At 41.2% G+C, this 12,764-nt stretch overlaps 1 protein-coding gene and 1 long non-coding RNA gene across 3 annotated transcripts in view; one reads left to right on the forward strand and one right to left on the reverse strand.

Moving 5' to 3' along the window:
• Positions 1–483, reverse strand: part of LOC309492816 — a 120,306-nt gene extending 119,823 nt beyond the window's left edge. For both annotated transcript variants that reach the window (XR_014203718.1, XR_014203719.1), the window contains exon 1: positions 165–483. This is a non-coding gene — a long non-coding RNA (uncharacterized lncRNA). The remainder of the gene's footprint in view (positions 1–164) is intronic.
• LOC309492428 (uncharacterized protein) overlaps positions 1–12,764 on the forward strand; it is a 291,943-nt gene that overhangs the window by 201,666 nt on the left and 77,513 nt on the right. The window lies entirely within an intron of this gene.

The following is a 12,764-nucleotide window of genomic DNA, read 5'->3' on the forward strand; positions in this document are numbered from 1 at the left end:
AAACACATGAGATGATCCACACTGGAGAAAAACCTTACAAGTGTTCACACTGTGACAAGAGATTCAGTCAGTCATCAAATCTGAAAACACATGAGAGGATCCACACTGGAGAGAAGCCGCACACGTGTGATCAGTGTGGAAAGAGTTTCTCTATTAAATGTGACCTGAAGCGACACATGAAGATCCATGCAGTGGAGAAACCACATATGCAGTATTTAGTTTGATCAAACTCTTCAGCTGTGTTCCTGTAACTCTTCATCTCGTTTCTCTCTGCTGTGATCATGAAATACCACAGTATGATGATAATCAACAGAAGAAGACAAACCAGCCCGAGATTCACGGTTATTAAAACCATCACCACACACCAGCTATAAGTGGAGATCAGTGTTGCCAGACATACGATAATTATCGTATTTGTACGATAATTCAGACCTCTGTTCGATTTTAAGATCAATAATGAAAAAAATCCCATAATGTACGATAATTTCAGAATTGTGTGACACTTCAAATGATGGTGGTTGTAATCATAGGGCTTCTATACTCATTGATCTAGCTGTGGATTCTACGTTGTAACGTAAACGACTCTGGGTAAATGCGAATTAGCTCAAGGATATAGGGAATTTTGGAAATATTAATAATCATAACTCATGGTCATAATAATTCATAAATCGCATGAACATTTACTTTATCAATTATCGAGATTACTTTGTTCCGTAACTGGTCTGGTCATCAGTCATTCGTCCAGCGAATAAATGTAAGATTATCACAGTTAAGAAGGGGTATCCCTGTTTACAAACTCCAAGAAAGTTTATCTTCTGGCCACGAACATCAAACTTTCTGAGTTTATGAATTAAAAACTAATCAAGGTAATCTATAATATCGAGCTTGTAGCTTAATAAGATATTTTATTTCATTGACTTTATAAGGTGGGGTTTTCAAACACAGAGACAGTAAAAGTATAAATGGATTTTAATAAATGTAAAACTAGAGATTATATGAGCTACAAATATAAACGTACGTAAAAATGCAAACAATAAAACAAACAAACATTTAACCAAACAAGAACATAAGACATAACGTGATCAGAATGAATGAAATGAAAGAAAGAAGGATATAGAGAGAAGAGAAAAGAGGGTAACTTAATTCACAGACCTACGAGCTAGACACCTGAAATCAGCTTTTTAGAGAGAGATACTTGCAAGATTCTGTGCTCTTTTAGTGTGGTGCTGGAAAAGTTTGCGTCTAGCGTCGTCTTCCGGTGTCGTCTCGCAAGACGATGTAAAGGCTCGATTGAATTTAAGGTTACAGAGAAAATTTAGATCATTTCCCGTATGGAGGGAAAGGCGAATATGAACTTAGTTGCAAAGGACGGCAGCTTCTACATGACGCGGGGCATGCGTCCCAGAGGCCAAGGCAAGGCCTGTCCAGCTGGTTGCGTTGGGAGGAGAAGATCAGAGCGAGAGAGCAGGGTAAAAGAGAGAGGTATTACTGCATTCTGCTATCGGAATTCCACTCCGTTAGCTGGAGAGGTGCGTGTGTTTGTGCATGATTGTGTGTGTGTGTCTGTTGCATCCCGTGGTACGCGTACCACATGAGGGGTTGGGGGTTTAATTGGAAATGGCAGTCTCAGAGACAAAGGTAGTATTGTATGCAAACACTTATCAGCCTGAGGCGTCGTAGAATTTTGCTAGTGGTCCTAGACAACTGAATGGAGCCAGTTTTGTCATTTTCCTTCAGTACACAAAGAAAAAACGTTAGACACAGTAAGGGAATTGTTGTCGCAGCACATGATAGTTTGAGAAACAACATGGACCTGTTCGTTGATTTCATTAAGTCGTGGTAAACATTAACCCGTGGTCTGCTTGCAAACTTGGAGACATGCTACCAAGCCACATTATTCAAAACTTTCTGAAAACGAATATGTATATGCTCATATGTGTTTTTAGCATGAGAGAAACAAGCAGGATTCGCTAATTCAGACGATCTGGCCGGATGTCATTGTCATTGTTGCTACAACGTCTACCGTCAGAAGAACCTGAACGTGGAGATACGCATGTCTTTCATCTCATCTCACGTTATTTCTTCTCGGTCAATCATCGTGGAGAATGACTCTCTCATGAGCACAAGTTAATGTTCTTTTTGTATATTGTATACAAAGTTGTGTATCATTAACATGTCATCTCTGTATGTTTTGCAAGAAGAAGAAAAAAGTAAATAAAAAAGTAAAGAGTTCCTTCCGCTTAGGTCAGTTTTTTTTCCAAGCTGTGGTTGATATTTGAGCAAAAAAGTCATTTTCATGTCGTGTCAAAAAGTTGTTGGTCAATAAATAGCTGTATTCTGTACGTTTGACTTGTGTACAATAATTTTCTTCCAAATATGATCATTTTTGAGCTTCTGGTACAATACTTAGACATTTCCAACCTGGAAACACTGGTGGAGATGGAGTGATTTGACTGTGACTAACTTACTGTGCGTTCACACCGGACTCGAATAGCGCGTCAAATTTGCGACCTGCCGCATCTAGTTATACACTTGACCACTTTATGTCCATTCGTTTTTACGCGCGTCAATACAAAAGTTTGAAGCTAAATTTACGAAACCTGTTGGCAGCCATCTTTTTACAAGATGTCTGATTGATGTTAATCGATCATTTATCGACAGAGTCACCGCTCTGTATTTGCTCTGGAGAGCAGAACAGCGGCGTAGGGATCATCGTCGCCGTATTTGGGTCCACCGAGACCCTACAGAGTTTGTCGAGTTTCACCATTTGCTCCAGGAGCTGCGCCTGGATGACGGCCGCTATCAGCGGTGCTTCCGCCAGTACTGCGCCCAGTTTGAGGACCTGTTGTCCCGCATCGGAGCGAGGATCACCCGCACCCTCACCCACATAATCTGTCATTTATTTTTGTATTGATGATAAATGGAGCCAGCCTCCAAAAGTAACACCTGTCCTGTGTTTTTTTTTTTTTCTCACACAACACTGTCCAGACACAAACTATTCTTATACACTAAAGTGTATTGGTTGTCTTTACATTAGAATAATAATGTTTCATATAATCTGGATTTAGATAAGGAATAAATAGCATTCAATACAAAATGAATGTCTTGTATGTTGAAATTAAGTTTTTATGTGATAATAGATTTACTTTGTTTTTACTTCACCACGTGACAGCAGCAAGCAGGCTCCTGATTGGTTAAGGCGGCGCAAATTGACGCAGAAGTTCAGATTTTTCAACTCGGGCGTCAGACGCGAATTCGCGTCAAACGTGTGAATGCACAAATATCACTACATAAAATCATTCGCACTTTACGCGCCAGACGCTCAATTCGCACCGCAGGAATTTTTACGCGCGTAACGCATCTTTGCATTGACTTTTTGAAATCATCATTGCATTGACTTTTTAAAAACATTGAAATCACTCACGCTTGATGCTCTATTCGCGTCCGATGTGAACGCACCATTACACAGAAAAGATTTTGTTGCTCAGCAAGTGGCAATTACACTGAACTAACACTGGATTTAGATTGCAATGTCACATCTTTGAGTGATCAACTAGAAAAGTAAGCTAATAAACAAGGTTAATACAAATCCATTTCAGTGTCAGTAGTTTATTTTTCCTAATTGTCTTTATCCTTGCTGTTTTAAAAAGTGTTGTGTTTTAGATGGCTTTTTCATTTCCATGGAAGAGAAGAGCTGTTCTAATAGCAGACTAGGGCTGTCACGATTCCTCGATTAAAATGGATTATTAGATTTAAAAAAAACCTCGATTGCAATTGACCTGTGTTACCAAGTAACCGCCAAAATACCGAGTGAATTTTTCCATGTATTACACTTCAGGTTTTTTGAGATGGTTTTCACTGCAGTACACGAGATCCAGGGGGCGGAGTTGGATCCAGATCTAAGGGGTGGAGATTGGTAGATTTAGGGGTGGGTTTAGAGATCAGGGGGTGGAGATGGGTAGGTTTAGGTATATGTAAGTTGGGAGGTCTTGGATCTGGAACGAGACAGACATTAGACAGGAAATTGAAACACAAGGGAACATACACAACAAACCAGTACAGGACTGCAAACACAGGGCGACTAAATAGGGAAGCAAACAAAAGGGGGTAACGAGAAAAGCAGGTGGGGCAAATTAATCAATAATCAGGTAACAAGATGGGAGGGGCTAGACAATAGACTGGAGAGCACATGGCACAAGGAAATACATGACAAGCCATGTGCTCACAACAAACCAGACTATACACAAACACATGACAAACCGGGAGTGTCAGAGCTCTGTCACCAAACCAGGATACAAACCAGACAGAAGTGACAGAACCCTGACACTACCCCCCCGCCCTCAAAGGGAAACCAAAACCAGACAGGAACATGACAATACAAGACCAAAAGACAACAAACAAGACAGGAAGATCAAAACAAAGAGATAATGAGGGGAGGGAGGGGAGCCAGGGAGTCTCAGGCAGGTCAGGATTCCTGGCTGTGGGCCAGGGTGGAGCAGGCGTCAAGGGCGGAGCAGGGGGCCAGGGTTGACCAGACAGTTCGGGTGGCTAGGGCGGAGACAACCCTTCGGCTGGCCAGGGTGGAGATGACAGTTCAAAGGACCCATTGCCCCCTCTCAAAATTTTCTTGAGGGCAGCTGTGGAGTTATGCTCAAGAACAGGCCCACACACCGGCTCAGGAACAGACACTGGCTGGGCGGCAGCCATCTTTTCCGGAGACACTGGCTCGGGGGCAGCCATCTTGTCCGGAGACACTGGCTCGGGAGTGGCCATCTTGTCCGGAGACACTGGCTCGGCAAGCGTGATGTGAACAGTCTCTGGATCGGCAGTCGTGACGTGAACAGTCTCTGGATCGGCAGACGTGACGTGAGGTGATTCAGGCTCGGCAGACCTGACGTGAGGAAACTCAGGCTCGACAAGCATGCTGTGAAGAGATTTAGGCTTTACGGGTAGCATGGGCGGAGCCGGCAGGGCCAGGAGCTTTGGTGTGGCTTCCAGGCCCTGTGGGACGGAGGATGCCTTCCTTCTCCTCCGTTTACGAGAGCGTGGTGCCACTGCCTCTTCAGCCACCACTGGGGCTGCGACAGGGAGACTGGATTGGGACCACCGAAGTCGGGTTCTCCTAGACCACCGGGCTTGGGACCACCAAAGTCGGGTTCTCCTGGACCACCGGGCTTGGGACCACCGAAGTCGGGTTCTCCTGGGCCACCGTGCTTGGTACCACCTAAGTCGGGTCCTCCAGGACCACCGGGCTTGGGACCACTGAAGTCAGGTCCTCCTGGATCACCAGGCTAAGGGAAGCAACAGGAGCCTTCCTCCTCCTGCACTTGCGAGGGTGAGATGGTGTGGAAATAAACGCCTCTTCTGGGATGACTGCAGCCTCCCTAACTGGAGGATTATTTTGGTGATCCAGAGAATTAATGAATTCCCCAAACATCAAGTGCTCCAGCCCTATCATTGTCCAGACGTTGATGGGCTCATCAAGGGCATAATTAAACAAATTAAACAGCACAGGACTGCAAACACGGGGAGAGTAAATAGGGAAGCATTCAAAAGAGGGTAACGAGAAAAGCAGGTGGGGCAAATTAACCAATAATCAGGTAACAAGATGGGAGGGGTTAGACAATAGACAGGAGACCACATGGCACAAGGAAATACATGACAAGCCATGTGCTCACAACAAACCAGACTATACACAAACACATGACAAACCGGTAGTGTCAGAGCTCTGTCACCAAACCAAGATACAAACCAGACAGAAGTGACAGAACCCTGATTAGACTACAAAAGTAGTCGTTAGTGCCTGCCTATAGGGTTTTCTTAGTGCCTGCCTATAGGGTTTTCTCAACCTTTTGCAACTCTTGGCCCACCAATGACTGTTTAAAAACATTTTGAGTATCACCTTTCCCAATATAATGAACAGAATAACAGAAAATTCAAACAGTATATAGATGAAAAATGTCCTTGTATAAAAAAGACTTGGAAGGTTTACTCAGTAACCATTCATTCCTGTAGCATTAACAGGCCAGGTCAGACCAATGACTGAATACCTTTTCTGAAACTTCCTCTCAGCCAGAACCTTGTACTGTGTGTACGGATGTGGAAGATGTGATCCCTGTTCATGAGTCACATGCTGTTGATGACCATAAGACTGACAAGTCTGATTCTATGTCAGAAAGTCCATTTATCTGTGATGACCATGTTAGCACGTCTTGTTCTTTATTTCCATTTATATTGTGACTTGAGATGACCTTATCAAAGCACAGCAGGCGGATGATACTCTTCAAGAATTCTTCTCTTTAGCTCATGAAGCAAGAGACAAGACTTCATCTCCCTTCTATTTTCTTCAACATGGATTGCTTCATAGACAGCAACCTATGAGCTCTGACTTTTCACTCGATCCTAGGATCCAAATCGTGGTTCCATTTAATTTCCGTCAAGACCTCCTACAGCTATCAGACCAGGGCATGGCTGGTCATATGGGGGTACGACAGACCTATGAAAGAGTTCTAAGGAAATTTTATTGACCTAGATGTAAGCGAGATGTGATTAACTATATACGGTCCTGCTATACTTGTCAAATGACCGGAAAGCCAAATCAAAAAGTTCCATTGACTCCTTTACAGCCTATTGCTGCAGTTACCACTCCTTTTGCACACTTGACTATTGATTGCGTTGGTCCTTTATCACGATCTAAGGTTGGACATGCTTATTTACTCACTGTAATGTGTCAGACTACATGTTACTCTGCAGCTTATCCTCTGAGATCAATTTCTTCTAAAGCTATTTTAAAGGCTTTAACAAGTTTCATGTCTATTTTTGGCATTCCAAAAACCATTCAGTCTGAGACCAGAGCTCGAATTTTATGTGCCGAAACTTCTCTAAGGTCAACTTAAAGTTAAACATAATATCTTAAGTGCTTATCACCCTCAAAGTCTGGAAGAAGAAAGGTCTGGAAAGATTCCATCAGTTTTGAGGTCGTATTGTGTCGAACTTGACTGTGACTAGGAGGAAGGACTTCCTTGGATGTTGCTAGCTATTCGTGAGGTTGTACAGGAGAGCATAGGTTTTAGCCCTTGTGAGTTCGTGTTTGGACACACTTTTAGGGGCCCTATTGCTGTCCTGGCAGATGAGTGGACAACTTTTGACCCTCCTGAGAATGTTTTAGACTATGTGAGTAGTTTCCGTTATCGACTCTACGAAGCTAGAGCTATTGCTCTACGAAAGTTAGCCAAGTCTCAGCGAAAGATGCAGAGGTTGTTTGATCGCAAAGTCAAGTCTAGACACTTTCAAGCAGGTGATCAAGTGCTGGCGTTGTTACCTGTTTTGACTAGTTCTTTTCAGGCTTGGTTTGCTGGACCTTTTTCGATTGCGAAGTGTTTTCCGAATAACAACTATTTATTAAATACACCAGATCGTCGAAAGAAAATAAAGGTTTGTCATGTTAATTTATTGAAATCTTATGTGACTCCTGTACCTTCTCTGTCTGTTGATGTTGTGACAACTACCGAAACTGCAGATCCAAGTGTTTCAGAAACATCTGTAGAGGTGAATGATAGTCTAGAGGAGATTGTGGCAGGATTTGTGAATTTTAATAGGTATTTTGAACGTACAAACACACTTCCAGATACATATGCACGCACACACATACATGGAAGCCCAAAGCGCAGAGGACGGAAAGGACGCAAGAATTCCCATATACGGGAAACAGCAATGTTACCAAAAACCCCCTCAGAGACAATGGACGGTTGATGTCGCAAGACTCTGTCATGAGACTGAGTTCCTCTGGAAAAAACCCAAGAAACTGTATTGGAACAATTTAACCCAGTTCCGTATAAATATTACTGCATTTTTACTGTTAGGGGCTGCATTTTTTATTTAGATGTCGGATTGCATCCCTAGAGAGGAATCAGATCTCTTCTAGTATAATCCTGGCTGAATTTCTTTTGGTTTGCACTGCTCTGCTGTAATATTGTAACTTGATAAATCTCGGATGAGAACGAGTTCATATTTACTCGAAATTGCTTGAACTGCTGATAAGGTAATTAGTCTTTGTAATATTCACTCATACAGGACTGCCCTGTTGAGATTGAAATAAGCTGAAGTTTTATATCCTGTAACATTTACTTTTTGATTTGCTACAAGTATTAATTTTTGTACTACCAGTGTTTTAATCTTTTGTATAAATAAATTTTTATTTCTAAAGACAATCACTGTTAAGTCTTACTTCAGCTTTTACAAACAGTTCTAAGAGCAAAAGACAGAGCAATACATTAATCCTTATTAATCGAAGATAACAAGGGTTCCAAGAGCGATTCGGCTGGAAGGTAAGCATGAATTTAATTCATATGTCTGGTTAGTAATGTTTATTATTGTTTCCTTGGGAGTGTAGGGACTACACATAGATTTACTGGTATAAATGATAACAAGCAAGTTGAGGGAATAATTCCTATTCTGACCTGACAGCAAAAGATCACCTAGACACAGTGATACTAGGGGTTAATCAGGAACGTGAGAGCAATACCAGATCTCACCACATGGGGGCTCGTCCGGGATTGGGTCAATTTCTAATTGCCCAATAATACCCACAAGAACCTAAGGGAATAATAGTTTAAGTACTAAGACGACGGCTAAATCCAAATGCAAAATAATGTCTCCATAGTGCTTTGAGGAAGTTACAGGAACAGATACTTCCTCCTAACCATAGAAAGTATCACGGGGACGCCTGAGATAAGGTTCTATGGTTAGGCACGACAGAGGTAACAAGAGATCTCGAAGGCAGCTCTGTGGGACCACAGAGTACCCATTTAGAAACCTCATATAAAGAGATAGTTGCCAAAATCCTCAGAGGAGAAGCCAGATTCACACAGTCATGGAGAGAATAACTGATATCATTTTGCTCCCACAAGATCAACTAAACAAGACGTTAAAAAAACGCAGGGCAAGTAGGCAATGAAGAACTACTGGCTACTGACGATACTTTATACACCTCTAATGAAGCTGGATTAAGTAAATTAGTCCAAGTCGTTAGCAGTAAAAGTCGAAGTAAAAAGGTTACTGTAGAAATTGGGGACAGTGATACCACCGTACCAATTGTTTAAGGAATAGACATAAGAGTAACTAGAAACGGCGTTACTGATCAGGAAGCTCTGATCACAGTTGAATCCCCCACCCCTTCAGAGTACACTGAAATGGAAGGGGCCTCAGGATGTGACTATGGTCAAATAGATAAAAACTATGAAAAAATGCTCTTAGAAACGGGAACGATTCCTAAACAAAAAAGATGTTGTAACCGGGTTCAGATCCCTGATGACAGGGGAAATATCAGGGGAAATAAGAGAGACAGGGTTTAGATCATACAAAGCTTCAACAGGGAGAGAGTTAAACGATAATAAACCCAAAGTGCAGATAATTAGAGAGCCTGATCATAGTTTCGGCTCAGAAAATACAGAAGACGAGAAAATACCTCGCAGAGATAGTGCTAACAAAATCTGGAAGCCCGTCTAAAGAATGGAAAAACAGCTCGCATAAAAGAGAAAATAATACCAGGGGAGGTAGAACATTTCTAACTTGCACTGGTCAAGTGCTTAATTCAGTGAATTCACATTCAACAGCACTCAAGGGGCCAGAGCAGAAAGTAATGCAGTTTGTTTATGAACTTACTGCTAATGATATCCTGAATATGCCGGGAACCAGCAAAAAAGTAAAATGTCACATGTTAGCAGAACAGCTAGATCAAATGCAAAACACATTGTGTTATATTTTATTAGATATGTACCAATGATGAAAGGCTTGTGGAAATTATGGGAGGCCACGCATAGCAAGGTTTCCTCCCATCAATAAGGGTAGAGTTCCAAGAAAACCGCAGAAAGCTAAGTCACCTAAAAGAAAAAGGAAGTATCACCTTCCCCTTTTAGTAACAGAGATCTAGCAAGGAAAGAGTATAGACGAGAGGTTGAAAAAGGGAGGGGAACCTTCTAATTCTTCCTCCAGCTCATACACCTCAGACTCTGATAAAGAGAAAAGAAAGCAGGCGCTCTAAGAAGCCCTTGTCAGTTAAAAAGGAGAGGACACAGTCAGAATTTGAATATGAAGAAAAAGTGGTCTCTAAACCTAGGCGCGGTCCAGCTAGACAGATTAAGGAAGACAGTTTTACAGTCATCCAGCTCCTACAAAATATGAAATTCAAAGGGGCAAAAGATAACAATATGATTAAGGCAAAAATGGTGGCTGATCTGGGGAAAACCCTAGGTGCCTCAACTAGCCTGGTAAGACTAATGATTAAATATCATACAGGAATATCCATGAAACTAGAAAACCTTAATGCATTCCACTCCAAAGGGATAGGTATAGATAAGGAGACTGAATTCAGGAAAAAGACAGAAGTGGTTAAAACCAGAGGCTGATGGCCATGTCTTTTCGAGAAAGCCACCCAAGGGTGGACAAATGGAGGAGAGTTAGCTAGACTTAAAAGGCTAGCCACAGTTACCAACTAGTTTAGCGGACCTATATGACAGGGAAACGGTTAGAAGTAATAGGACCAGAGAAAGCTTAGGCCAAAATAAACCAATAGAGGGGGATAGGATGAAACGGGAAACTGCCTATCAGAAGGATAAAAATGAGGCTAGGACAGTTAGGAATGAGCATCCTGAAACTTTATAGAAAAAGTTAAAACCCCAGGTTAGGCCAGCTAAGAAGACCGGAAAAGGAACTAAATTTATAGAGCCTAAAGAATGGGCAAAACTGACTGAAGAGCAGAAACAAGCCCACATAAACAAACGAAACTAAATAGCAGAACCGAAAACTAGAAGTAGGGAAGTATAATCCCACTGCCTCTGACATGGGGAGACAAAAAATAAGGATTATATGTCCAATAAAAAGGAATAAAAATTATGTTAGATAACCTAGAAAAGGTTGTAACGAAAGTTCCTAACGGAGCGATAAAATTTGAAGGTTAATATAATGATTATGGTTTCAGTAATAAAATGAAATCAGTGACCAGAGATAGATATTCCTGGGAAGGATTGCAGTGTATAGTTGACAGCACAACTTTGATGCGTCTAAATGATAACATTCTAATTAAATAAATTAAGGAAAAAGATACTGATAATGATAAAACAAACAGATAACCAAAAAAGACAGGAAAATGTGTCACCTGTAGAAATATTAGCTATGGTAGCTAGAAATTTGCTGATTATTAAATCATTGGCTGCAGAAAAATTAGTGATAGTCATTGCTAAACGTGAAGGAATAGAATTATTAGCAAAATAATTTAGTGAATGAAAATAAGCGCATTCACACTTTTACCTGGTCTAAATGGACTAAATTAGGCTAATCTGTGACAATCAGATAGAATTTAGACATGATAAAACTCCTAAAAAGGAGAAAAAGACCGTAATAAATCAAGCACATTTGTGCTACTTTACTGACGGAAGTTCAGATAAAGGACAAACATGGTGGGGCTTCCTTGTTAAGCAGAGAGGTAAAATTATCCACAGAGAAAAAGGAAGATAGAAGATGACAAAAGTGCACAGGAAGCTGAAGTCACAGCGGTAGCGAAGGCATTGTTATTTATTAAAGAAAATAACCACATGGACTGTTTGTTAATAACGGACAGCGGTTTTGTTTATCTATGATTGGTTGGACACCTGGATAGGTGGGAACAGAATAGTTTCTATAACGCTAAAGGCAAACCGTCAGGTGGAACTGTGGAGGAGCATAAGCGAAAATTACAAGGTTGTGAAACCGAAAGTATTGCATAAGTCTAGCCACAGAATACAGGACAACGCCTGCGGCAGTTGGGAACAAGGAATTTGACCAATACAACCGCATACGAGCGATCACTAAACAGAGCGAGGGGGACTTACTGAAGAAACTGCATGATAAACTGTTTCACCCTCCAACGACGTATGTTGCGAAATATTGTCAGCAGATGGGCTTACATATTCAGAACTTAAAAACTAATGATCAGAAAATTAAGTTAAATTGCCCTGATTGTAGGAAGGTTATAACCAGTATTTATATTGATTATGGGAAAAATCAAAACTGAGAAATAGAACGTTGAAATAAGCTCAGATTTCGCTAGACTAGTTTTGTTCTAAAACAAAAAAGAAAAAACGCTTACTTCCTAGTTATTGTGGATAACTGCTCTACCTTTATAGAGATCTACCCATTTTAACAGGCGACAGGTAGGCTACTGTTGTCCTGAACAGCCTTAAGAGGTTGATAACATAGCAGGGTTCGCACGAATGAGTTCGAGGCGATAACAGACATAACTTAACTGGTCATGAAGTGGAGACCTTTTGCAAAAAAGCAGGGTATTATTTTAATTAAGGCGGTTGAACACCGACCATCCAAGTAGTGGATAAATACAGAGTAGCGGATTGGTTGTACGTGCAATACCTTTGTTTAAGGACAGATTTTTTTGAAAAATCAAAATCTAGGGGATCGGGATAGGTTACTTAAAGTGTATGAACTCATCGAAGACTAATCAAATTCCTAAATCGACCGACAAAAGCAAAAGCCCTAAGTCGAAAGGGCAAAACAGGTTTTAGTTATATTAAGACAAAAACAAGTACGTTTTCGAGGTAAAACGAGAACCAAAAAAGTAGGCCTAGTTGAATTAACTTCAAGCACAACCGTTCGCCTTGAAGCGAATTTGGTCAATTAGGAATCTTGTGGGGAGCAAAGATTAATATTCACGATGAATAAGGTATACAGACCAAAAGTAAGTTTCCAGTCAGACGCTAAGTGTCCAGCAGAGG

The sequence above is a fragment of the Leuciscus leuciscus genome (genome assembly GCF_965113295.1).
Source record: "Leuciscus leuciscus genome assembly, chromosome: 1".
Taxonomy (NCBI): Eukaryota; Metazoa; Chordata; class Actinopteri; order Cypriniformes; family Leuciscidae; genus Leuciscus; species Leuciscus leuciscus.